The sequence below is a fragment of the Amblyomma americanum genome, chromosome 9 (assembly GCF_052857255.1).
Source record: "Amblyomma americanum isolate KBUSLIRL-KWMA chromosome 9, ASM5285725v1, whole genome shotgun sequence".
Lineage (NCBI taxonomy): Eukaryota > Metazoa > Arthropoda > Arachnida > Ixodida > Ixodidae > Amblyomma > Amblyomma americanum.
Genome location: NC_135505.1, coordinates 45,565,813 through 45,591,848, shown reverse-complemented (window position 1 = coordinate 45,591,848; position 26,036 = coordinate 45,565,813). Strand labels below are relative to the sequence as shown.

Here is a 26,036-nt window from a genome sequence, read left to right as displayed (position 1 = left end):
ATGGCGACCGGTATTCGTTAAAATGAAAACGAACTGCTGTAAAACTACGTATCGGACTTGAAACGCTACCAAATGCTGTCAGAGTCGGCGATATGGGGTGTATAGACCGCATACTCACGTAGTGGTAAAGATGCTCCAGATAACTGTTGTTGTACAGCCATTCTGGGTATCCAATTTTTGTTCCCATTTTCATCAGCTGCAAAATGAAAAAGGCAATGCAATTATGAGCTCCAAAGTACCAGCTGCATGTTTGTTATAATTCGTTGCAGAACGTGCCGTTAAAGCAGTATATAAGCTGTAGTATGGAGCTTTTCCCTAGCCAGATTTTAGGTAAAATATTAGTAAAATTTTGCTCAGAGGTTCCTTAGCGGTAACATGTGTCGTGGTTTTAGCGCAATAAAATATGGCTTCTGTTGACTTTGCAATTACGCAAATAGTCTTATGACTTTCTATACACTTCTTACAGACTCTATTGCCTTCATATAGATTTTTCATTTTGTCTTTTCCTTGTTTATAAACTGTCCATAGACAAGTCTACTATAAGAGTAAGGCCGTAAATCTGCAGGCAGTCTACAGACCGTGTATATAATTTTTATTTTCTATAGGCAAGTCTATGGAGCTTGTCTAAGAACCTTTACAGACTTCATTGACAAAAGTCTGTGGACAGTGTGAAGAAATTTTTGTGTACAGTAATTGATATAGGCCAGGGAAAACAGAACAAATAGCTTTATCTGAATCTGGCAAACAGACTGGCACAGCACCTTATCCTCAGCTGCATTTCTCGTTTGATTGTCCATCCAGTTAGCCGTTTGCAGCGTCTCGTTAAAGACTTCTGTGAGGCGCCTGACAAGGTCTTCGACCTGAAATGGGAAAGTATAAGTGGCTCGCATGGCAGTACACGGCGTACTGAGCAGTTACCTGGAAAAACGACTGCTATTCGTCATGGGCGTTGTATAAGAGTTTTCTGTGCCTAAGTAATACAAATATATAAGTTGCTGTTTGCAAGCATATATACACACTTCAAATTTTATTTTGCATGTACCGTCTTTGCGCAAATTAAGCCGGCTAAAAAATTTGTTTCCTCGGCGTGTAGCGGAGCCCTTGTGCATTCTTTACGCTCAAAATGTGTGTAAGGTATGAAGGACTGGTATCCTGACCTTCCTAGACGTTTCTGTCTTTAAACGTGTCTTAAGGGCTCCACTCTATGACAGACACGACTCCCCTATGCTTTGTTAGTTTAGGCAAAGACCGTACATTTGCACATGCAACATAAAAATTTGAGGATTTGAGGCTCCCATACTCAATGTGCATTCTCATTTGTAGGCTCAATTACCCCCCCCCCCCCCCCCCCACACACACACATCCCTCCCCCTCCCTATCTCTCTTTTAGAAGCTGAAAATACTTGAATGACCCCCTGCTCTTTATGACTCTTTTGAGTTGAATGTTTTACCAACGAATTGCGCGATGAACTATCGTTCAAGAGTATTTCCAGTTACCTCTTGTTTGGCTTCTCTGCTGAATTTGTGCTGTACATAGAGACGACCGACAATCTCGGGCATAGCGTCGTTCACGATGCAACGCACTTTTCCCACCTTGGACTGTCGGTGACGACCCCCGCAATAACCTTCTTAAGCTCGAAGGAAGCATTTCGAAATTGCTCAGATGTTTGCGCTGCCCATGTCATCATGACTCTCAGGCTGGCGTAGTTGTACAGCGTCTTTCTGGAAAGACAATTTAAAAAGGGCCGCTGTGTTTACGGCGGAGAATATTTGAAGCGTCCTTGTAGCGCTCAATCCTTTCAAGCTTTATATTTACGGTAGTGTTTAAGCGTCGGGGCATAATACTTTATGAGATTTATTGGTAATTTTATTTTAATGCAAACGCGTTACTAGTCCCATTACGAGAAAAACCTATTGCGTGCGTTTGTTAGTGTGTGTGTCTACTCACAGATGGGAGTAAAAAGGGAGTAGCTGCCTTCTGGCGCACTCCCTTTCATTAAATTATGTTCGCTAAAAGGGGAGTTTACTCTCTTTTTACGCCTCTCTGCTAAGATTGTAGTTTTATGTTCGTAAATGCTAGAGCTGTGGGGAAAAAAGGGAGAGTGGGAGAGTATTTGGCTGGGACGGAGTTTTTAGGCCAGATGACGAAAGCAAGTGCACGTCGCGTTTTGAGAGAAAATTTGGTTTTTCACTCTCTTTCCTTAGGAAGAGAGTTACTGAGATGGAGCTAGAAGTCTAGAGGACAGTTCAGACAACCAACCATTTTATGATTTCGTTGTTGTCGACTATAGTTGTGTACCAGGCAGCGGCAATGCTTGCCGACGGCTTGAGATGCCACGGACGGCCAATTCTTCAAAAAAAAAAAAACAGCGCGCGACTACATGACTCACCGAACAATGAACTTTGCCTCCAGATAAAGAGCGAAGATTTTACGACCTGTGAGTGATATCAGAGGTTTTTTAAAAAAACGAGCTTTATATGTACAACACTGGGTTGCCCTCTTCTGCATCATGAGAGTGGCTATTCAGCACGACCAATAATGCGTTTTTAAAAGGGCGGCGAAATTTTCGGCACCCACGTTCCAGGTCTTATGGTCAGCGTCGACGCAGACGGTAAGCATGTCAGGAATTTTATTTATTATATTGCATTTATTAATTCAATTATGAATACTGCAAACCCTCGCTTGAGGGTCATTTCATGAAGGAGAAATGAAGAAAAAGAACAACGCATATATAAAAGAGAGTGCACAAGCCTCTTTGAGCACATACATTACAAGAGAGCGTAAAAACACAACAGAATTTACACCGCTGTACAGCCACCTGCTCTGCGACAAGAAATATTAGGCAGGGATTTACGCGCAGATCCACAGGAATCCCATTCCTAGACAGAGTCACCAAGTGCATTCGCGGATGCCGCTACACCGTCAGACTCGTCAAAATCAGCGGGCAGTTTATTCCAGTGCTCAATAGCACCTGGAAATAATGAGCGGCGATAGACGTTAACTCAGGTTAGAAAGGGTTCTAATGCTTTGGCCTAATCGCTTTGTGATGATTAAAACGGGAGCTCAATCTACTTCGAGGCTGCAGAATATCTTTCTTAAATAGTGTTATTTTTACTATGCACGATTTGGTACAATATTTTTAATCTTTGATTTTTACGTCTTCTTTCTTACGGTCGTGTTAAGTTTTGCGTTTGGTTGCTGGTCTGCGGATGGTACTCAGTCGTTCTTCGACGGTATATGTGACAGCAGTGCAAAATGTCGTGGGTCAATCCAGCCGTAAACTCTGTACCCTGTCCGTCCTCGGCGCAGTCGGACGTGTTCAACGAAACATTTTGGAACTTTGGCTGCAGTACCGTCCGTCAAAGATTGTGCTTCTGCGTGATGGGCCAGGCAGGCTGTCGGTCGCCACTACTGTCCTTTTTTTTGCAGAAGTAAACAATCGGGACAGGTCGAGTAGGCCCACACCGATCTGATAAAAAGGCATTGGTGCAATGTGGCCCAGTTATTGTGCAGAGTAGGTAACTGGGGTTTTTGTTGCTGACTATCTCGGCAGGCCCCCATGTAATATGTTACCTGCACGGCGAGTCGTAGCCACTAATATATCTTTTGAATTCGAGACAGGGCGCGAGTAAAATTGAGGTGGATTAGGCGGATTAGGTTTTTCTGACCATTATTTCTTTTCCAGTTTTAAAAATTGTTTCGAATAGTCTCTCAATGTTATAAGAAAATATTTATACAGATTTTCAACTTTGTAATCTTGGGACTTTGTATCAGGGGCAGATTCCAATTGTAGTCAATGTGCGGACGAAAAATACCACCCTCGTCGCCATCCTTATTATCGCCAAGAAAAAAAGCAATTTTATTTTGTACTTACGAGTCGGCAGATTCAAGAAAACGATTTAGTTCGTCATAGTATTTCAAGGCGTACAATTCAACTGTCTCGTTCTCATACAGAGTGATATTTGCTTCCAAAAATTCTTCCCTGAGTAAACTGAAAAGCGGCACCTGTCAAAATAATATTTAAAAAAAAGGAGAGAATTCGTAACGTTTTAGCCGCCATTGGCACTGCACTCGTGACGCGACAGGCGCCTTCGCATGCTGCATAATTTTTCGTTACAGGCGCACATACGAGGTAGGTTGCAGCATTTAAGTGCACAGAGTGCAGTGGAGGCTACACTTTCCATGACATGAGGTGAACACGAAACTTCTTACATAGCTTAGGACAAACATGACGAGCGCGCGAAATCTGAATCCCCAGTTCTCAAGAGATGTGTCAGTTGGTCGGTTTTACGACTCAGTCAGGCCGCCGCGGTGGCCCAGTGCATATGGCGCTCGGCTGCTGACCCGAAAAACGCGGGTTCGATCCCGGCTGTGGTGGTCAAATTTCGATCGTGGCGAAATTCTAGAGTCTCGTGTACTGTAAGATCTCAGTGCACGTTAAAGAACCCCAGTTGGTCGAAATTTCCGGAGCCCTTCACTACGGCGTCCCTCATAACCTGAGTCGCTTTGGGACGTTAAACCCCCATAAACCATAAACCTTACGACTCAGTCATTGTTACTCCTCTGGCTTGCTAGGCATGAATTGCTTACTCGGGAAAGGTCGTGACCTTGAACGCGCAGTTCTACGACTTTGGGGGCTGAACAAGTAGACGCATGCTGCATATACCAATAGAATGTCCTCAGTCATTATCAGATGAAGAACGGCTGATAGCGACGGAAATTTGGATCGCCGATGACAGCCAAGTATGAGTCCAATTCATAGCCACCGCGCTCTTTTGTGGTCACAAGTTTACACGCACAAAAGATTACAGAACGAACGCTCATCGTGGCACTGTGCACGTTGCTGGGTGCTTGCTGGCGTGCGTTCATTCAGTGAAATTCCTAGCAACACCCCGCCGCTCGAACAAACATTCAGGGTGTTGCACGTAACTTGAACCAAACTGAGTGAAGCCAATGACATTGTTTTCCACCGCCAGGCACTGCTCAAATTGTTTTAATAATTCCGGTTAATTAGTCAATTAGCTGATATCATTTATAAAGAATGTTTCATATTCACTTTAGGGTCAAGGGAGTTTCGGTAAGTTTTAGGAAAGGTGGGGGGTTAAAAAAACAACTCATCCAGTTTTTCCCAGCAACGTATCTCCTACGTGGTTTCTGTTGTCCGCAATTTCAAGAAAGCGTATAAATATAAAAAATAAACCATGACAGTGCGCTCTTACGCTGCCGTACGTATGCCAGCAGTAAAGGTGTAGCCTTCTTACCAAACATGCTCTGACTTGCGACTCGCTTGCTCGGTGGCGCAGTACACTCCAAACATAAAAGGAGTAAAAATGGAATAATCTGTCCTCTAGCCCACTTGCTTTCAAGGGGCATGATATGCTGCCCACGTCACGGGAGAGATTTCCATGACTACAATACGGAATACTTACAATTGGCTAGACAATCAGAGTTTTAGAAGTTACGAAGATTTGAACAGAGGTTTCAATCTCCTCTATTTGCTAACCTCAAGGCCTAAGGTGCCGCGTTTAAAAGCCTCCTCCCCCTCCCATTGCGAACTGCATCAAGCAACTATGCTTTGCAGTGGGAACATTCTTCTTTTTCCGAGGGTAAGCATTCCGTACGTTTAATGATCCAAATCTACTCCGGAACTTGGGCAGCATGCCCTGCTTAGAAAAGAGAGCGCGTTAGTGAAACTGCTCACTCCTTTTTTACTCCAATGTTTACTTATTCCTGTTTAGAGTGCAGAAACCGACCTCTAACACCGATCAGCCATTCGCACGTTTCAGTATATCCATCAACTGTAATAAGGGAGTAATTGCTCATTGGCATCCGCCCAAGCGCAGCCGTATGGCTACAGATAAGAGCTTTCCTTTGAAGCTCAGCTTTCCTTTGTAGCCGTATGGCTGCGCTTGAGTGGATGCCAATGAGCAATTACTCCCTTATTACAAATGTGCTCCAACTTAGGGGATTCCCCTAAACATTTGGCCAACGCTGTTCCCACTTCGAGTTATTGATCCCTACCATAAACTTGCCGACCCGGTTAGCTCAGTTGGTAAAGCGACTGCTCCGGTGAAGCGGTGGTCCCGGGTTTTAGCCCCGGACCAGAACGAATTTTCCCTTAACTACGAACTTTCTGAGAAAGCTGTATAGCTTTCCTTTGTAGCCGTGTTTCGGCGCTTGGGTGGATGCGAGTGAGTAATTACTCCCGGATTACAAATATACTCCACCTTCAGGTATTCCACTAAAAATATATGATCCATCAACTGAGGTGTCACATAATTGCTCACGTGAGTGAAATTCTTCTGCAGCTCCCCGATGGTGGTTCTGTTGTAAATTTTCATGAGGTCTCGTCTTTCTTCGGGAGGCGCCGTCAGCTGGAACCAATAGATGTGAAATCAGGTAAGGAAATCATGTCTGCTCGGTGGCTATAGGAGGCTACACTATTACCCAAGAGAATTCTTAGGTATTGTAACATATCTGGTGCGTACAAAATTAAATTACCCTAGGCTGGGGCACATGCGCACAGCGCAACATATAGCTTTAGCGCTGACAAAGGAGCATACGCATATTGTCACGTGACCGTTTACGCGTTCACATATGTTAGCATTACTTTACCAGCGTCGGATATTCCTGCCGTGTGTTTTGCCACACCCATTCGTTTCGGACTCATGGAATGGGTATTTTTGACTTCTCGTACCTGTTGGCTGTGGTTCTTGTCTTGATCATAGAGATGCGGAAATAAAGGCGGGCACTAAAAAGATCCCCGCATCCTCTGGAGCCTGCAATTTCAGAGTTCCAAAGCGTTTGCTTCAAAGACGTTCATCAGAACAAAAGCCGACGCGGGAGTGTATAAATGTAAGGATTTGGTCTAACTAGCTTTGAGTCGCAACCTCTCAGCTATATCGGAAAGTCGTGGAATCGTTTCAGGACGAAGCTGTGCTCGTGTTATTGTGAACAAAAAAAATAGGGAGGGGGTGGGGGCGTTCGGTTCTCACATTGGCCAACTGCCCTTCGAAGTTCACAAGCGTGTCAGAAATGTTCTTTAGTTCCTCTTCAGTGAGGTTGGGTCTCATAAAAGTCAGTGCGCTTTCGATGAGTTTCTTATAGGCATCGATTATTGACTTGCTGTATTCTTCATCTGGATGTATGAGCTCGTTTCTTCCCACTGCATCGAAATCTAACTGATCGATCTGAAAAGAGAGAAATCGTACGTTAGTAAAAAATGATTTCTTTTTTTCAATACAAAAACGTTAGAAACCTGATCGGGGAAAAAATGAGACGTTGGTCGCATAGTTCTCAGACCGAAAGTGACGTCACAGCAACGACAGCGATTGCACCAGACCGGAAATGATAGCTATACGTTTCGATGTATCTTCATTTCGTCCGTGTGGCCACCTCTAGACACTTTCGAGGAAACATTTAACAACAAGCTAGATGACCCGAAGTGATGTCTGGTTGTGGGCAGGTAGACGCATAGGGGACCGCAGACGTAGTCATGAAAGAACGACACCAATCTGAATGTAAAGGCATCAACAACTTCTAATGCGATCACATTGCAAGCACCTAATCTAATTGGGTTCTCTCAGATCATGAATTGCAGTTTACTAATATTCCCCTAGATAAAAGTGCACAAGAGCTGTATATTGCTTGTACTCACCTATGGGGCAGAAATTGAAGGCTAACGAAAATGGTTCAGCTTAAGTTAAGGGCAATGGAAAAAAAATGGAAAGAAAAATGATGGCTGTAACGTTAAGAGACCGGAAGCGGGGGTGAGGGAAAAACCGCGTGTTAATGACATCCCAGTCGAAACAAAAAGGAAAAAATGGGCTTCGGCAGGGCATGTAATGCAAAGGCAAGGTAACCGCTGCTCCTTAAGGGTAACGGAGTGGATTCCAAGAGAAAGTAAGCATAGCAGGGGGCGGCAGAAAGTTAGGTGGGCGGATGAGATTAAGAAGTATGCGGACATACGGTGGGCGCAGCTGGCAAAGGACCGAGTTAATTGGAGAGACATGGGAAAGGCCTTTGCCCTGCAGTGGGCGTAGTCATGATGAGGATGATGATGACTGTAATCTGGTGTCCCAGCACACTTTTTGTTTCGTGAACTGTCGGGGTTACAACTTTTGGAACTATGAGGCAAAAGCTGGAGATTAAGCGCAGCTTAATGCACAGCTAGGTAGACGGCTTTGCTGTCGGCAGATATCAATGTTGCATCAGGAAAACTCGGATATTCTATAAGTGAAAGTGGAATTGATTCCGAAGTACTTTTAACTGCGGATTAAACTGGCAATAATGAGACATGAGGACAGCTAGGCTCCCCGTAAGAGCTTCGACGCATGTCAGTGATGGCTTCTAGTAACATAAAATTTGGAAAAACTGGGACCTTTCATAAGTTGTCGTTTTTTAAGTTCGACCCGCAAACATTTGACGACAACCTGTCGTTTTTATAGACAGTTTGTTTCAGAAAAAAACATATAAATAAAAAGAGCTGTTATAGGTCGTTGCCCTCAATTTTTGCGGTAACCTGCTTACCCCAATGACGTTAGAATTGAGATTCCTGATATCTCTGTCAACACGAACGGAAAGGAGAGTGAAGATTCTAGTGTTGTTCAGCACTTCAGTGCAATTTTCGAACATCGCCTCGGTGTCGTCGGTTATTGGCCAGTGGGCGAGGCCAGACAAGTTCATTATTTCCCTCATCACATCGGGCTGGTCTCCTAACTCAGGAACAGCTGAAAAAGAAAAAAAAAACATGCATGCACACACGTGCACACAGGTACATTATTAGTTGTACGCAATGCACATAGAGTGGCAGACAAGTTAACTTGCAACAACCAAGCGATGACCTGAAAGTACTGGTGGCGCCGTTTAGCGGCACACAAATGATGAAAAGCTCGCTTGAATGAGCATAGCGGGGATTGGTTGAGCCTATGGGCGCTCCCTTGTTGCGTCTAGTTGTATACCGTATTTACTCGAATAATGAATAAGCTCGCATAATGTACACATCTCCTACTTCGGCTGTTAAAAAGTTCTCCCGCCTCCCTCCCCCACCTCCACCACGTGGTCTGGTCGAAAGAAATAAGCTCGACTTTCGTGCCGGTGTTTGTCTAGGTATTAAATAAATAAAAAATAAGTGGCCAGCACAGACAAGCACGGCGATAGCCTTTAACAGAATTTCGGGACAGCCCCCATCTGTGAGCTGCAAAGGCTAATGGCTTATAGGGCTTCAACTGAAGGTGACTCAAACATTCTAACGTTACAAATAGCGCGCTCAAATCACAGATGATGCGAGTGCGGTATTTTTGAATGTTCGCAGCCTTGCGCCACGTGGTGGAAGCCAAGGAAACTAGAAACGCTTGTCCCGAACTGCTGGTAATGAGTGCCGCTGGAGCTAATGCTCTTCTTCGTAATAACAAAAATAAATAATTTAAATAAATAAAGAATACTTGAGTTTGTGATCTCGTGGATGCGCCAGTGTTGTGACTGAAAAACAACTGGTCTTTTAATCTTGCCTTCAGTAATTCTGGGAACTCTATAGATTTGCATATTACAGATTTAAAAACGTAACCGATAACGGTCGAAAAATGAATGGAGGGAGGCCATAAGGAAATTAAATAACGTGGCCACTGTAGGAGATGCACATGAGTAACTGAAGATCGTTGTGAAAGTCTTTAGCCTTATAATGGACTCGGCCGATGATTACGTGTCTGGACCCTCTTTGCAATAGCTGCTATGTCGCGGCAGTATTCCCCCGCAACCACCGTCACCACCACTGTCACTATCACCAACACCACCATCATCATCCACATCATCATCGTCAGCCTGACTACGTCTACTGCAGGGCAAAGGCCACTAAAAACTCTTTTGCGTAACAATGTCAATTCGATTCTTTTTTTTTTTGCTGACGGGAAAAGTCGCCGCGGGTACATAACTAACTGTTAAAATGAAATTTAAAGCAGGAAATTACTCGAAAAAGAGAAGAGCGAGAGGGTCAATAAGGAGACTATAGGACAAAGTGCCCGTCCAGTTCATCCGCCTATTTTTTATGTCGTCATTTTTAGTGGCATTCTCCTTTTTTTCCGGAAGTAATGGACCAATTAGCTTAACAGCACACTTGTAGAAAACATTGTCTTGCTAGCTTGTGTTTGATACGACGGAAAGCTCACATACCCATGCAGGCGTGGTAAGCAACAGCAGCTTTGTCTGTGACGTTCTGGCACTCGTAAATAAGGCTCATGTTTTCCAGTATACCTAAGCGGGTGGCGGAAAACAAATAGTGATGACGTTATCAGACGAATGAACAAGTGATAAAGTTCCCATGCTTAGGCTGAGGAAGCTTCCAATGACACCCCATACATAAGCATGGGCAAATAGGGCAAGGTGATGACACCGCATCTCACACCAAGGTATTCCGCACCCAGATATTCCAAACCCAGATATTCCGTCGTACCCAGATATTAAAAACAAGGAGGTTCATTTGCAACGAGAAGCTGTTTACAAACGCAGTTTTTTCGAATATCGTAAGATTGCGTAACAACCGTGAAATGAGCTGTAGATCACCCCGCGGGACGCTTGTACTTTCCTGTTACTTACTGCCATTGGTTTTTAAGGCTATCTTCACTATTCGGTGCGAGCGCAAGAAAAACTTAAGTAGCATTCTGCGTCTACGCACAGAAAGATTCGACAATTCCGATAAATATGTTCATAACAATATCTTACAATGTTCCACGGTTTCTTCACAAGTAAAATTGGTGCTCAAGAAAGCCGGACTTGTTTCAGAAAACAGTCACGAGCGGAAGGTCGCGACGAGCTTCTCTTTAATTAATTAAGTCCTGTTTTATTTCTAAAGAATCAATAGAGTCCTGGATTCTGATCGTTGCAGCCTAACGGCGTCGAAAAGCGCTCAGTCAAGTGAAATCGCTCACTACAACTCAACTGAGCGCGCAGAGAACAGGACACCATTATAATGGATCAAATAGCACATACGAGAAATTAATGGGGGAGTAATTACTCATTGGCATCTAGCCAAGCACGGACACAAAGGACAGCTATGCGGTTTACATAGAAACTTCGTAGTGAAAAGAAAATTCATCCTGGCCCGGGGTTCAAACCGGGACCACAGCACTGGAGCAGTCGCTCTACCAACTGAGCTTACCGAGACTGCAAGCTTATAATAGGGCGAGAGCGAACTGACCAATAATTCGAAGTGGGAACAGTGCAGATCAAATGTTTAGGGGAGGCACCCAGGGTGGAGACAAATTTCAAAACCTCTGTGCATCTGCAGATTGACCCTGCTCTTGCTGGTGCTGAAAAGCAGTGGAGATCGTGTGCCCAGTGCAGTTTGTACTAGGTCACTGGATAGTTCAGTATAGTTTTATAGCGCACAAGGCACAAGTGCGCATTTGTAGAGAATATGGACCGCTGATTATCATGTTTTCAGCAAGAGGGCAACGAGAAGAGTAAATAAAGCCTCAGAACGCTATATTGTTTCGTATTTTCCTAAGAATATCGTCGCAGGTGTACCAATCTTTAGTTTTTCTTGAAAAACAAAGCGGACGGATAAAACATGCCTTACTTTTAAGCGTGTCCTGCAGTTGGTCAGTCAGGAGATCGAAAGTGCCCGTCGAGAACTTGCTCTCTGATATGTTGTGCCTTTTTCTCCACCCGCCGCACGCGTAAGAGTAGAAATCCTCGCACGGGTTGATGCTTTCTTCTATGGACTCGTTGATCAGTTCGGCTGGATTAAGGAAGAAGTCAATCTATCAACGAACCAATAAATAAATAAATCTAAAGCGTCTGTTTCACATTCCTAAACATATTTCTCTTCGCTCTGGTTTCGTTTCAGGCCTATAAACAGAATATATACAGTTGTCACGGTTTGTTCAGTGCAACCCCAATGCAAGAGTGTCAGATTCGATTTCACCCTTATTTATGAACCGTGTGGTAGTGTCGGAATAGCTCATGTAGATGCATTGGGTGTATGTGCGTATTATGTGTAAATGGTGTACGCATTATGAGATGTGCCCAAAATATAGGTTCATGTATGTAAGATTTTGTGCAGTTGGAATGCATTTGCGGTCTACTCACATCAATCTGTTTGCTGGTGGTGGTGATGGTGAAAACATCATAGAGAGAGGTGTTGGGGTCTTGACCTGAAGGGTCGCGCCCTTAAAACCACTAGATGGGATGCCTATCAGGCACTCCATTGGCAGTTGCCGCAGCCCGGGCGCGCGACGTTAAGGCCCTTTGGGCCTCGAGGGTGCAGCAGCCGGACAGGGCCGCCTCCCAGTCCTCTCGGGTTCGTGTTTGGGATAGGGGGAAGGGATGGGTGCTGCTGTACAGGCCCACACCACGTGGTAGATTTCAGACACCTACCCACAGTGTTAGCACCGCCCGTCGAATAGAGGATCTAAATGCTTCGTGTTAGTGAGCATGCGCAGGGGTACCCGCTCGTTGGCCTTCCCCAGCCCTTTGCACGGGGTGGGCATAGTTTGCTGTGTAGATCTGAAATAATCACATATTTTCTTAAAAGTGTAAAACGGATTTAAATCGGAGTCCTGGTCAGCGTCGGGTCCCGTAGAGAAAAGCCAGGAGAGAGAGCGCACGCGGGCGGCGGCATCGGCTGCCTCGTTTCCGCGGAGGCCTTGGTGACCAGGGGCCCAAACGAGAGATCGGTGCACAGGATCCGAGTCTCGGCCACAACTTTCGTAGATGCGATAAGCCAAGGGAGTAGCCCACCCTTTCTCGACGATTCGAGAAGCCCGGCGCGAGTCGGTGATTATGTATTTGGAGGAAGAGCCGGAGGCTGCCACGGATATGGTAACCTTTTCTGCTTGAATGGCTGACTGGGCCTTGAAAGTAAGGCTGTCTACTGTTTTGCCCTCGTGGACGACCGCGGCCGTGTACCATCACCTGGGGTACAGGCCGGAGGCATGCACGTAGAAGACTCCTGGTTTGAACCCAAAATGACGGTGCAAGGCTGCCGCCCGCACCAGGCGCCAGCCATTATTGTCCTGAGGCTGAGGCTGCACGTGGAGGACGCATCTCCAGTGTACGGGAAGGCGACATCTCTCCTCTGTGAATTTGGTGTGCTGTATGTGAAGACAGGCTAGAAGGCGGCGACCCGGCACTGTTTTTGTGAGACGAGTGTATTGGTTGTTGAGGTCCGCCTCCTGAAGCTCCCTGAAAGTGTTTACCATCCCTAGGGCCAAGACGTGGCTGGTCGAGGTAGATACCAGGAGATCCAGCTCTCGTTTCATAATTTTGCGGAGGGTGATCTCAAGGGCATCCTCTTGCTGTTTCCGCAGGTGCAGGTAGGGAGCCAAATACATGATTCTACTGGACACGATTGCGTTCGCCAGGCGCAAGGCGTCTTTGCATTGTAACCCAACGCGCTTGTTGGAAACCCGACGGCCCATGCGGCCCACCTGGTCCTCCACCTACCGGAGCTTGGCGAGTGTTGTGCCGCAGCGTCGCTGTTTGTGTATGAAGACTCAGAGGACTCTGATTTCCTTGGTTTTGTGAATGGGACCGCTTTGCAAGGAGAGAAGTATTTGTGTCGAGCATGTGCGCGAGGGGTGCAGATGCATGAATTCCGATTTCTGCAGGGAGCATTGCAGACTACAGTCTCGGGCATAGCGGTCCACTATGCTGGCGGCCGTTTTCAGGCTGGTCTTCATGTCCCCTAGGCGTCCTCACTTAGTCCAGAGGGTGATGTCATCAGCGTACAGCGCGTGCTGGACCCCTTCGACTGCACCCAGCAGGGCAGTAGACACATCATGGGTATGTTGAATAGCAGAGGGGACAGCACCGCGCCTTGTGGTGTCCCGCTCGTGCCGAGCATTAAAGGTCCATGCTCTTGGTCCTGCATTCGGATTTAGGACAGTCTTTCTGTGAGACAATGTTTCACCTAATTGAAGGTATTGGTCGCAGAGATCAAATGGATATGCATCGGAGGGCTGCAATCAAGAAATAATAATAATAGTCACACTAATAATTCACCTTGGGGGAAAGGAAATGGCGCAGTATCTGTCTCACATATCTTTGGACACCTGAACAGCGCCTTAAGACAAGCGATAAAGAGGGAGTGAAAGAAGAAAGGAAGAAAGAGGTGCCGCAGTGGAGGGTTCCAGAATAATTTCGACGACCTGGGGAGCTTTAACTACTTTTCCGGAGTACCCGGCTTCGAACCCGACCGCGGCGGCGGCGTTTTTATGGAGGGAAAACGCTAAGGCGGCAGTGTGCTGTAAGATGTTAATAATAATAATTAATATTTAGTTTTTGGGGAAAGGAAATGGCGCAGTATCTGTCTCATATTATGTTGGACACATGAACCGTGCCCTAAGGGAAGGGATAAAGGAGGGAGTGAAAGAAGACAGGAAGAGAGAGGTGCCGTAGTGGAGGGCTCCGGAATAATTTCGACCTCCTGGGGATCTTTAACGTGCACTGACATCCTACACCCCACGGGCGCCTTAGCGTTTTGCTTCCATAAAAACGCAGCCGTGCATTTACACAGCCCATATTTAGCACTTTTCTCGTGAATATAAGTTGTCATTCGGCTGGCTCGATTGAGGTTTCCGAGCAGAACTCAGCCAAGGGAAACCGAAGAGCTGCCTTTCAACAAGGTAGTGGGTGGGGCTGGTGGATGCATGACCAAGCGTGAGAAGGGAGTACGCATCAGGTGAATGGACGTAACACTATGCCGTCTTGGGTTCCATCTCCTGATCCCTCACTTTCTGCAGCTCTCTTTTCCCCGGTTATATTTTCGAGAATAGCGCTAGAATAGCATGTGAAGAAATTGTGGGGACTGAGTTTCTTCATTCTGCGCTAAGGTGAGGTAGGAGCAAGACTGACAGCTCATTGTAACTCTAAGGGCTGCGAAAAGGATTAGGCGGTGTTCGAATTAAACGGAGCCTTCTTAATGCATTTAATTTTGACAGCACCAGGTCATTATAGCCCGAATAATTCGAAAATAATAAATGAAAAAGAGTTAACAAGAGTTCCCTCTCGTGTCATGCGTACTGTGTCCATGCAATTTTAACACGCCCATGAATTCTAAGCATTTGGAGCGGTTTTCACAGGTATCAATACCCAAGTGGTGGCCTAGTAGTTTGAGCATCGGCTTCGCGTGCGGGAAGTGCGGTGTTCGACAATCCATCATCATCAACAGATATCAATGAGCGCAGTTCTGAGTAATAATCGCAGAATGTTAACTATGAGCTACAAAGCCAGAGCTTAAAGAGGCACTGAAGGCAAACTGAACTCGCGCCTGGCATCGGTAGATTAGCATGTTCCAAGAAAAAGGGTTCATTTGAATCAAAACGGAATGTTTACAATCTAGAAAAGGTGACAAAGTATAACACGGGTGTAACCACCATCTATAGTTTTCTCAAGCGAATTGCGGTGCCGCAGAACAGTTTTTTTTTAGTTCGCTGATCCGTGAGGCTTGGTTACCCGCCCATTCATTTTGAAACGGTGATTACGGGGCCCGTTTGGATCTCGACGCCGCGAGTTTGTTTCGAGCGAGGAACACAATTTGAAATCAAACGAATTTTTTTTTTCAGCGGTAAAGGCTAATTTTGCGGTAAACGTCAACATGAGCAGAAATAGGCTTATGTAGAGACACCTTTTACTACGAAAAAAATATTGAATCGAGTGTTATTCACTGCCTTATTAAGTGCAATGAACATTTAAATAAAGTAGTAAAGCGTGAAATAAAAAATAGCCCCGAATACTTTACCTCGCTGCTTGCAAACCTCAGTGTTGCATACTTTGTAGTCTCCTAGAAAAAGGTGTAAGAAAGAAAACTTCCGATCAGATATAATAAATTAGATGGAACTGTCAGTCTTTACCAACGCTTTTAAAAATAAGGCCCGTAAATATTTCACTTTAATAATAAATAGGGGTGGGGTGAGGGCTCTATAAGAATATCAATATTTGCGTCCAAGTGCAAGGGCGGCCCGACGATTTTTTTAAATGCAGCCTTGCAACTTTTTCCCGCTCCCTAAAGTGATAATAGTGTCACCTGATCCATTACTGTCAGTCATTTCATGCACCCGAATTTTCACAAAAATCGATATCGGTGAAAAGGAAGCTGCGCTTTTGCAATGCGTTCAACAAAATATAAGCCTATACGCACGATGAGCCGCCACTGCGTTAGTACCCTGACCTATGCCACTGAGTCCCAAATTACGTTCTTCGCCGTTAGAAAGCCCGGGGATGAGTTCGAGCACCGGTGATGAAAAAGTGTGCTTTCCTAAAGCAGACTATGTCACGGTAGAACATCGCTAACTGTGCCTCAGGCATACCTATGCCACTTCTGCATATTTTCCTCTATACAAGACCGGTACCCAATAGGTCTGGCTTGGCTTTCCCCAAACAGCATTCTGTCACAATGATTTTGAGGCACACATCGTTCGGTGCGGCGTCTGCGGGCATCCGCAAAAACGGGAGCCGCCATCCTTCTCTCCTCGGCAGCAGTTTCGTGGCTTGCGGGGAGCGTCTGGTGCTAGTATACACGCTTGTCTTTGTATAAAGGTCCCAAAAAGTTCACTGTCTTCTCCACAAAGAAAAATAGCAACAGCCGTGCCGGCCTGCAATTCACCCCCCTCCCCCCCAACGCCTCCTTTGCATCTATAATGCACTCATTCCTAGCCCCACGTGACTCCATATGATCCATTGCGATAAAGCAAGAGCTGTCAAATGGAGCTGAAACGGACGACGAAGAACTGATGACGTAGTCAACGGGTGCCATAAACCCAAGAGAAAGGTTCCCATACAAGTTGCACAGCACAAGATTTCGGCCTCTTACTAAAACACTCACAGCTGGAGTTGACGTCAGATATAGCTCTACATGTTCAGTTGCTAGAGCACATATGTTGATGAAATCTGATAATGTAAGCTGCTGAAAACTGTCGCTATCTCAGCTTTGCTTAAACGCATTGAGGTAGGTGTGCAATAGGAATCGTCTTTCTCAAGGGAAGCATGCAACTGCGATGCTGATCTTCCAGCCACAGCATAGGCAAGGAGAAAAGTCATCATCAGCATAACTTGGTCTGAAAATTTGGTGAAGTGAAAAAAATATATACAGTAGCTTGCCTTTTGTTTCCTTGATCTTCGTTGGCGCCGAAGTTGCCAAGGTTGCCCAAGTTGATAGGAACGCTATTATAGCGAGATTTGTGGCCGGCATAACTTCTAAGAATAATATGGACGAAAAATAAACGAAAGAATAACTGGAAGGCGGAGAGGAACTGCAGAAGTGCGGCTACACGTAGGTCGTCATTTTACTGGTTAGAGTGTCACAGCACTGTTGTGCTTCCATGAGGTAACCATTTGTAGGGCAGCGGGACACATGTGTCCCACTTAACTCAAATGCCAAAAAATGGAGAGCGGTGCACCTACGCGCCCTATTTACCCTATCTTTGTACGCTAAACACAACAGACTTATAAAAAAGCCATTCAATGCGTTTTTATCTTTCGCTAATAGGCCCCCTAGGTGTTATTAAAGAAAGGTGCATGTTTCTATTAAGAAAGGTGCATCTTGGCAGAAAAAAAAGAACTTTTCGAGAAATTGTTGAGCTTTTGTGCTTTTTTCACCAGTAAACTGCCTCATAATACTTCTTGAAGTAATTCTCAGTTCTAATGAAAATCGCCTTATACGTCCAAAAAAGTTTGATAGGAGACCATTGGAACTACTGTGTACTTCTTTTTTCTAAAAAACAAATGCTGTAAACGGCTTGAAAGTGATGCCACTCAATAACTAGATTCACTCGGAGTGCAGTTTTCCTTTTGCATCAAAGTGAGAGATGCACAGAGGTTGCCATTTATAAAAGATTAACGACGCCTTTTCGGAATTCGCGGGCTACTGAAATGGCTATTTGTATATATGCCTATATTTTGAAAGGATATTCGTACACAAGGGTTAGATGCAGATGTAATACACTCAAAGACAAGTGAGAGGAAGCAGATAGTAATGTAAGACCGAACATGGCATAATGGCGGCACTTCATTTTTCTTATCTTCATTTTCAGTGGCAACACAAAGTTCCGCCTCCATACATCTGGTGTTGCGGTCTCTATTCTGTGCCTGCTCTGCGTTGAACCCGAAATGATCGATCATTTTTGTTGTCTTGCCGCTTCTTTTCTTTACGGAGGCGCCTGCCAAAACACCTGTTACAACAGCTCGGTCTAAGTTTGTTTGGCTGGGGTTGTTCTCTCTATTGGTGCTTCTACTCTTAGGCACAGCAACAGGGATATGCTCTCCGCCATTCGAAGTTTTCTTTTAGGCACAAAACTTCTACCACCATAAAATTCTTCGGAATTTCATGTTCTGGCTACTCATGTTCAAAATTATACTGAAATCAAGACATCCTAAACAGTGCAAGTATAGCCACGTTCCCATTTTCAGTCACCAATCTCACAGCCACCGATTTGCTCTTTTCTTAAGTAACCGGATTTTCACACCTTTTATTTTATCTGAAAAACATTTTCGACCATTTGAAAGTCACTGACTGTATCTTGGGCTGACCCCCGATGCGGTTACGCGCCATTGCCTTCTTGAGGACAACATCAACAAGAACAACATTAGGCGCGTCCATCATTGTTCGGTATACAATGGCTAGGAAATGAAGAGGAGCCACCTCGGCGACATCTGGCGACGGCAAATAAAGCGGGTCATAGTAAACCTTGAGGGGGCGCCTGCTGGATGGTGGGATAAGGACCATGATAATCTGTGCGGAATTTCGACGGCAATCCCGCCGTTTAGGATGGGATTCAGAGCCAGGGTAGTCATTAAGTAGAGGACCACTTTAGCGTCAGGTTGGTAGTATGGATGCTTTGGGTGGCCTCGGGATTCGGAGGTAAAAGAATGGGACAGCTTACGACATTTTTAGCTTGCTTTACCACTTCTGGTTAGATAGTGTCCGTATTGCAGGGTGGCTTATTGCTATACAGTATTAAGAAAGAGTAAAATCTATCGTTTGACTGCGGGACAGTGGCCTACGCGAACGTCGCGACAGGTAACCTACGATGGTACCTTACCTTGGTACGATGAACAATGCGACATCCGACGAGGAGTGCTTCTACGATGTGGGAAAGAAAGACACGTTCACTGTCAGTAAGCGACTCAGTGGGCGCGCCGTGTCGATGCACAAAACGATGCAGCAGGAAGTTCGCAACTTCGCGGGAAGTACCAACAGAAAAGGGCGCCTGTTTCGGCACACCGCCTCAGATGGTCGATGCCAGCGATCATCGAGCGGCTCCTGGAGACCATGCAGGTGTGTGGCTTGTAGAGGTTAGCGCCAAAAAGACCGAAGGGGCATGCAGAGCACGGGAGTGGCTACAAGGGGTCGGTCAGACGTCGCGCGGGAGAGTTAGAGTTGACAGGCGAGACAGGATGGGACGTATTTGTGAGAATACTCGTACATAGCGCGTCAGCAGTAAAGCTGAGATATCCTTTTGTTTGTTTTCAGAACTGTAGCATGTGCAGACTGAGGATCGGCATGGAATGAAGCACGAATGTCAAACTGTAAATGGCAAGCAATCTCTAGGAGCCACCGTCGTGCATCGGGAATGCAGGTTGACCTTAGAGATGACTGTCCTGGTGGGCGAAATTTCGGAGCTTGACGGCGAAGTGCGCGAGACTGTTCAACTGCTTGTGATGGGGACACAAAATTGATGACGGACGCAAGGCATCGGTATTTCCGCTGCTGCATAGGCGTACCAGTGACGGTAAGAGGTTAGAGAACGAAATTTGCGGCCGAGGATCTTGCAGCGTCGCTGGGAAGCATAGCGCGAGACAGAGTACCGATGCTCGTGTGCTTGCGACCAGGTTGGTAGATCACACGGATGTCCAACTCTTTAATGCAGAGAGCCCGTCGGGCGTGGCGACCGGACGGCTCTTTAAGAGACGACAGCCAGCAAAGCCCGTTATGGCCCGTGACGACGTCATATATGGCCGAATTATCATTAGTGTCCAAACGACAGCTAAACACTCCACCGCAGAGGAGTCGTTACATTAAGCTTTGGTTAGCGCACGACAGGCGTATGGAACGACGTATTCTTCAGAACCACGTTTAAGCTGAGCAAATGCAACTTCGATGCCGACGCCATTGACGTCCGTTTATACCACGCCCTAGGCGCTGCTAGGTCGTAGCGCCGGAGTACTGGCAGCGAAGTCAAAAGTTGGTGCACTCATCCAACGCTTCCTCGCATTCGGCGGACAGGTCACGTGGTTCTGCCAGGCACCTTCGTCACGGGCGCAGTGATACACGCAGAATTGCGGAAGAAGACTTAAATTGTGAATACTAAGTTGATAAGTTTCGATGTAGCTCGACCGTAGTCTGTTTTGGAAACTGCGCAACAGCACGGAGCTTGGCAGGTCCATGAGAATAGCCTTGCTTAGAGACGATGTGGCCCAAGATTGTCAACTGCCTGGCTCCGAAGTGGCACTTTTCGGATTGAGCTACAGGCGGGCGTCGGTCAGGAAAGCCGAAAATACCTGTAGCCGAGCAAGTTGGGTGGGGAAGTCGTTGGAAAAGCCGACAACGATGCCATCTAGGTAGCAGAAGAACGTGCGCCACTTGGGCTTGCAAAATATGTTTTCCAGCATTCATTGGAAAGTGTCTAACGCTTCGCACAGGCCGAATGACATTACAGTAAACCTGCAAAGATCTTCGGATGTAACGAATGTCTTCTATCGGTCAGAAGTACCAGTCGACACATGCGCCGACGCGGTACATGACTCAGTGGCTATTGCGCTCGGCTGCTGGCCCTAAAGACGCGGGTTTGATTCTGGACGTGGCGATCGAATTTCGATGGAGGCGACATTCTAGAGGCACGTGTACTGTGCACGTTAAAGAACACCAGGTGGCCGGAATCTCCGGAGCCCCTCACTACGGCTTTCCTCATAGTCGGAGTCACTTTGGTACGTTTAACAGCCATAAACCACGAACCATCAACAATCGGCACATGCCCGCAGCCAGGAACTCAGCGAACACAAAGTACTCTGTGCATTGGACACAATCAAAAGTTCGTCGATTTGGGGAAGAGGGTGATTGTCCCTATGGGTCACGTTGTTGAGGCGGCGCTAATGGACCTATAATCTGATAAAACCACCTTTCTTCTTTCCGGTGTCAACGGAGAATACCAAGTGCTCTGCGGCGGACGTGCGATGTCACGGTTCATAACGTTCTCAACTTGCTCCCTGATCACGTGACACTCGGTCGCAGCGACAAAATATGGCCGCTGTCGAAAAGGGTTATGAAAAGCGGCCTCATTGAGACAAGGGACAGCTGACGTGTGGCCTAAAAGCATCGGGGCAGCTGATCACAGTGGGTCGATAGAACGTTGTCATCAGACAACGTATCAGGCACGGTATCCGAATGCAGAGGGTTCACTGTGGGACTGTAGGCAGCCTCGCGAACTTGGAGGTGGGAGAGCAAGTAGGCATCTTGAATAGAGTCCAGTGATCCACCACGCCGAAGGGTCAGTGGAAATGAGGACGGGCTGTAAATCAGCCACTTCGTAGGATAGCATGCGACAACGGTACGTTCTTGCGGAGCACTAAAGAAGCAGACGACGTAAATAAAACGGTGCCTGCAGACGTGGCAAGACACGAGGAAGAAACAAGCGTTCAAGATTCCAGCGCAACTTAGGCTTGCTCAGCGACGGTTAGCTCCTGCATCTAGGCAGAATGGGTTTTAAGCGGCAAGTTCGCCAAGCAGTGCAAATTCCACCTCAGCGCAGGTGCAATCAATCGCGGATTACGTTGCGACGAGAATTTCTACCGCAGAAGTACACCACGAGAGCACGACCCGACCGAGAACTGAACTGTGTATACAATATCGTCAAATGACGGCCCACGCTGCGACTTCAGTCAGAGGCACAGTTCGCTCTTGACTGGCAGTGCGGAGCGACAGACCGGAAATGACGCTGTTACTGCGCGCAGTGAGCGGCATAGCTTTTCACGAGTCATGCAAACAACTGAAGCCGTGTCGACAACCGCGTACATCTGCGGTCCCTTGACAGTGACTTCCATGACGCTGTGAGGAGAAAGGTGACACCTAGAGCTCATCGATCGAAGACCAAGGAATTCGTGCCTACGGAACGGCAGAACTTAGTTTTTCACGTCAACGAAGCTAAGGAAACGCCGCATGGGTGAGAGCGAACAGCGACAAGGGAGTGGGGAACGACAAGTCGCATACGGACGCTGGGTGGTTGCCAACACAATCTGAGGCGAGGACAGACGATGGACCGTCCCTAATCAGGCTGAGAAAGTGATTGCTTGCTCTGATAAAGGACGGTCTGCTGTCAGAGACCGTTGGATGACAAAAAAATAATCGCACAAGTTGTGACCATTTCATTCCGGTCCAATAAGCAGCTCAGACAGCTTCTGTTATATATGTCACGACCCCCTCCCCGTTGGGAGAGGAGGATGTGATTTGTTAAAAACGGCGGGATGGCCGCTGAAGGGGTTTAACCTGTTGCCCTGTAAAGCTTTGATAAAGAGATACTCGAGCTGAGCACAAAGGAATACGTGGAAGAGAAGGGTGGAAAGATAGCGCGGGTGGAAAGATAGCGCGGGAGCGCGTTGAAAAATGGCAGCTCCGGAGGTTGCTGGAGTTAAATATATTATAATGACACCTTTACTAAGGTTTTTCTCTCATTCTTCATTGAATCCGTCATTTTTAGCAGGCATGTAACATTTCATTCTAGCGCAAGCAAATTTAAAAATTGACGTCTTCCTGGCTTCAATTCAGATTATTTGAGGGGAACAATGCCCGTAATCCGCACAATAACCCCGCTTTCCGCCTCACTGGCAAAATTTTGAGGTTTTAATAGATGTTGTTCTTAGTGGCTATTTCTTATGGTGTCTTCGACTGGTCGCTTTAGATCGCTCTAGAGCGCTCTGAGAGGCGACCGCACATTCGGCTGGTCGAAACCGGCCGCTCTGACTACATTCGGCTGGTTCTTTCCGAGCGCTCGCCTCCAGCTCAGAGCGCTCTGACGCGCTCCGAGAAAAAAGTCGGAGCGGCTCCGAGATGAGTCCACGTGACAGAGCCACTTCCGCCATTTCGCGAAAGCGGCGCGAGTCCTCGGCGTCCCCTGCGCGTAGACAGAAGCAAGTGTAGGCTTTTCACGCATTTGTAGCGTCCTTGCTGTGTTGTGTTTTGCGGGTGCCGCGCTGTGTCAGACAAAATGTCCAAGAGAGGCCGGATAACTACGCTAGGAACGCGGTCTGTGTTGCTGTCGCATGACAACAGCGATTCCATCAGCAGCTCAGACGACGACGACAGTGCTCTCCACAAGGCGATGTTCGAAAAATGAGCGTCCTGTGGGACGGAAAGCCGGGGTAGCGATCGATACAGGCTATGCGGCCGCGTGCGGCTAAAGGTAATCAAGGGACCTTACGTGCGCCTACTGTTGACATCAGCAGCGGTGCCGCGTAGTGGTTCCGGAAGTTACGTCCCCCTTCTGCCTCCTGCGTTTCCGCTCTAAAAACTCGCTGACCATTCGGCTTGATTAGTCTCGCTATGCGCTCGGAGCGAGAGCGGCTCCCACTCTGCCAGATCCTAACCGGATCGCGGGAGCGACCAGTCGAAGACACCATTAATAAATTAACAATGGAAGGAAGAGATGTTGCTAGCCGCGGCATCTGCAATCTAAACCAGAAGCACCTGAGCTGCGGCTAGCGGAAATAAAAGGACAGGGAGAGGGAAAGAAGGAATTGAGCAATAGTAAGAAAGCATAGGAGTAGACGGTAATATGAACTAGGTAGAAATACAGAATGGGATATAAATTCGGTGTTTTCCTAGTAACGTTCGTAACCAGATTGCTGCGTGATGCGAAGCTTCGTCACTGGCCGCCAACTGCGTTTCGGCTTCGGTTTGCTGTTTATGCTGTTCTGAAATGATTTGGGGTGGTAGTGAGACGAGTCCTAGGGAATTTGGTGCCAGTGTAAACTCAAAATGTTCGAAGAGCGCCCCCTAGTTACCGTTAAACTGTAAGTTAATCTTCAAGGCGTTCGTCAACAGCGTACACGACCAGAGTGGCGAACATGGGGCGTTCTTATTATTGCAAGTGTCACGTGGAACTTGATCGAGGGCAGGTACAGATAAGTGCACGAGAACCCTGGTATGCTGCCTTTGACATCAAGACCACCACAACCGAGTCCCTCGCTGTACAATGAGCAGAACGAATAAGCGAACTGAGAGGCTCGTTAAGATTCGTTGCGAAAGAAACTGGAAGTCTTTGAGGCCATGAAAGGCAAAGAGGAATGCTGCTTTCTATAGTTTTTTGATCACGGCTTTTCGTGATTAGAGCTAAATATATGGGGAATATTTTAAGAAACAACCGAATTTAGAACAAATTTAAAACACAAATATATATATGCAGTCTCTGGAACAACGCCGCGAGCGTGCGCGCGCGCGCGCACGCACGCACGCACGCACACACACACACACACACGCACGCACGCACGCACGCACGCACGCACACACACACACACACACACGCACACACACGCACACACACGCACACACACGCACACACACACACATGCACGCACGCACGCATGCACGCGCACGCACGTACACACGCACGCACGCGCATCGTATGCAGTGCGCTTTCATTGCAGATTTAAGAAACATTGTACAGCACCGCGGACAGGGCGGAAGGGAACACAATTATGTGCTTGTGCCTGTGTTCATCTCTTTCGTTCTGTCTATGAGCGCTGTTCAGTGGGCTTCCGTCAAAATGCACCAGCCTACCGAGCCCGCTCCTTAGATTAAAAAATACCCAGACTTGCGGGACTGATACGGCAACCTCGCCACTATGGCGTCCCTAATTGCCCTGGAGCTAATTTGCGGCGTTTAACCCCTAAAAATAATACAGCCGGGCAGACAACTTTTAATGCGGGAGTGGCAAAAAGGCAATACAGTATCTAAACACTGACTACGTTCAAGCATAAAGTCGTGAAATGAACACTCTTTAAACAAAGCAGTCACCCTTAACAGCAACTCATGAAGCACATTCCAATTTAGGAAGACACACTCACGCGCACGGATGAGCGCTGCACTCAGGGCTGGTTTACTGCAACAAGACAGGCTTCATGTAAACCCTGCGTCGTGAATGCGCGCACAGAATGCACTGAGAAAGACACGTGCCAAAGGCAAACCTAGAGCCGACATGCACCAGAAGAGAGACAACTTGTGGCAAAGGTCGAATGCCAGTGTGTAGAAGAAAATGGAAGCATCGCTTACGCCGTCATTTCTCCATAATAACTGCTGCAATAATTGTGTAAGCCTAGCTTTATTTTGTTGTACAGAACGGAATTCGACCTTTTCTTTACCACAACATCTTAGTCTGCATGCCAGCTCTAGGTTCGCCTTTGGCACGTGTCTTCATTAGTGTATTGTCTGCGCGCATTCACGACGAAGTGTTTATCTGCAGCATGTCCTGTTGCCATTACAAAAACATTTAGGCAAACTATAGACTGGCTATAGAATTCTGTCCACAAATTATATAGAATCTCTATAGACAAATCCCACAGAACTGTCTATAGGCCTTAGAAATACTGTAGACAGTCTATATCAACCCGCCGCAGTGGCTAGGTGGTCAGGACGCTTGGCTACTGATCCTGATCTCCCTGGCTCGAACCCTACCGCGGCGGCCGCTTTTCGAAGAAGGCGAAACGCTAAGGTGCCCGTGTGCTTTGCTATGTCAGTGCACGTTAAAGATCCCCAGGTGGTCGATATTATTCCGGAGCCCACTACTGTGGCGCCTCTTTCTTCCTTTCTTCTTTCACTCCCTCCTTTATCCCTTCCCTTACGGCGCGGTTCAGGTGTCCGCCGATATGTGAGACAGATACTGCGCCAATTCCTTCCTCCAAAATCCAGTTTTAATTTTCATATACAGTCATACACAATCTATCGATTTATGGCCACACACTTTTAGTAGGCATGCGTCTATAGACAGTCTATAGACAACGCATAGACAAAACGAAATGTCTTTAGGAAAGCAACGCGTCTATAAGAAGTCCA

At 46.8% G+C, this 26,036-nt stretch overlaps 1 pseudogene; it reads right to left on the bottom strand.

The window, feature by feature from the left end:
• Nucleotides 1-18,719, bottom strand: part of LOC144103327 (neprilysin-1-like) — a 37,629-nt pseudogene extending 18,910 nt beyond the window's left edge.
• Nucleotides 18,720-26,036: the final 7,317 nt, after the last annotated feature.